The following is a 2,417-nucleotide window of genomic DNA, read 5'->3' on the forward strand; positions in this document are numbered from 1 at the left end:
TTGGGGGGGGGGGAGGGGAGGGGACGTGGGGATACAGACAAATAAATAAACATAAATAAACAAATACAAAATGACAGGGGGGAAGAGGAGGGCTAAGAAACGGATAAGGGGATGAAACAGTGTACCGGAAGTGCTGTGAAATGGGGTGCTTAAAGAAGTCTTCCCAGAGAAGTGACAGCTGAGTAGATATCTGAACAGAGTGAGGAAAAAAGACTTGCCAATACCTGGGGACAAGCATTCCAGATAAAGGGGACAACCAGGGCCAATGGGGGAGGGGAGGAGGCAGGAAGTGGGAGCCAGGGGGCAGAGCACATACGGCATTGGGAATCGCCTTCTATGCTCAGTGTGGTAGGGGTCGTTGGAAACCAGGGAAACACATCACTGGGTTCCTATTACAAAAGGGTCGCACTGGCTGCTGTGTGGAGAGCAGGCTAAGGGCGAGTGTGGAAGAAGGAACACCACACAGGAGGCTACAGCAGGCATCGGTGGCAGAGATGAGAGCGACAGGGCAGAAAGTTTCAAGTGATCAGATTCAGGATGTCTTGTAGGTAAAGCCAACATTTGCTGATGGCAAAACTGATGATCAGGTGTGGAATGGAAAGGAAAAGAAGTTGATGACTAAGGTGTTTGCTCCGAGCCAAATGGTGGAACCCCTTACTCAAATCAAGTAGAGTAGATTTGGGAAGGAGCAGATCAAGAGGTCTGCTTTGGACATGTGAAGTCTGTGGAAAGCTCCTGTAGGCAGTGTTGTGTTGCTTGCTTTGCTTTGCTGTGTTTGGGGCCAGCAGGTGTGGCTTCATGTTTTTCACCAGCTGTACCTACTGGCGCCTCAGACACAGCTGTGGAGAAAGCAGACAGTGGACCCACAACCGGGCTCTAACAGAACAAATGTCAAGAGAGTTGAGGATATCGGAAAGAGATCTAGTGAAATGATAGATAATTGAAAACCCCACTCCTGGGACCAATTTTAATTAGTCAGGACTAATTAACACTAGTTACAAAAGCCTAAGCCAGGGGAGAGAACCAAGATGGCAGCATAGGTAAACACCTATACTTGCTGCCTCTCACAACCACATCAAAATTACAACTAAAAGGCAGAACAACTACCACCCAGAACCGCGGGAAAGCTGGCTGAGTGGAAGTTCCACAACTAGAGAGGTGAAGAAAGCGCATTGAGACTGGTAAGAGGTGCAAAGGCGTGGGAAGTGCTGGCACCTGGATGTGCTGCTCTTTTCATTGGGAGGGAGATACAAGCTCCCACTTGCTCTGAACTCCAGTTCCGGGCAAGACTCTGGGGAACCCAGACACATACAGGGAGAAACTGGACTGTCTGACATCAGGACAGGAACGCGAGGGCAGTTTTCTCTCAGAGGTGCTCGCAGTGATCATTGTTCCTGCACCGGGGCGTGAGACGCAGAGACCCGGGGACCTCTCCGGTGCAGGGCTGACTGGCAGCCATTGCTGTTTGCTCCGCCCTGGTGATTCCCAGAGACCCCGCCCCACCCAATTTACAACCCCACCCAAGCTGTGTGCATCTGCTTTTGCATATGAATGGCTTGTTCTCTCTCCGCCTAAAACCTGTCAAACTGCAGCTGGGTCAGAGAGCCCCAGAGCTTCCAAAAGAATTCCCATGGCCAGCAGCAGCAGCCTGCCTTGCTTCACAGCTAGGCCTCGTCTGGGCACTTCCAAACCCCATACAAAGAGGAGGAATCTGCAGATGACTCTGTAGCGCCTGCTGGGCGGCCCCAGGCAGTGGCTGACCTTGCACCTCCTTGGAGATCCAAGAGCCAGTGTACCCAATGGTCAGAGTGAGACCATACCGGATTACAACTCTTCACATCCATAAGATTCACACTCAAGGAGCAGACTCAGTGAGCACCAAAGCCCCACTGAAGCAAGTCCTGCCCCATAAGGGTGTCTCCTGCGCAACAGATCTTCCAGTGTAGACACAGCTGGTCACCACAGCCATTTGGCCTGGAGGTCAATTCCTCCCAGTGATACCAACAGCAATCAAGGGTTAACTACAACAAGACTGTGCACAAAGCCCACAAAGGGGTGCACCAAGAGCATCCACCTCAGGTGACTGGGGAGGCTGAGCCACTGGGCCCTATAGGACACCTACCACACAAGGCCACTCTATCAACTCAAGGAGACTTAGCAGCTACCCAGTACATAGAAACAAACACAGGGAAGCAGCCAAAATGCAGAGACAAGAAACAAGTTACAAATGAAAGAAATGGATGAAAGCAAAATACTAGATATAGAGTTCAAAACCACGATTATAAAGTTACTCAAGAATTTTCTAGAAACCTCCGAGAAGTTTAGTGAGACCTTCAAGGATATGAAAAAGGACCAATCAGAAATTAAGCATACATTGACTGAAATAAAGAATAATATACAGAGATCCAACAGCAGAC

Source organism: Myotis brandtii, unplaced genomic scaffold (assembly GCF_000412655.1).
Source record: "Myotis brandtii unplaced genomic scaffold, ASM41265v1 scaffold45, whole genome shotgun sequence".
Classification (NCBI taxonomy): Eukaryota; Metazoa; Chordata; class Mammalia; order Chiroptera; family Vespertilionidae; genus Myotis; species Myotis brandtii.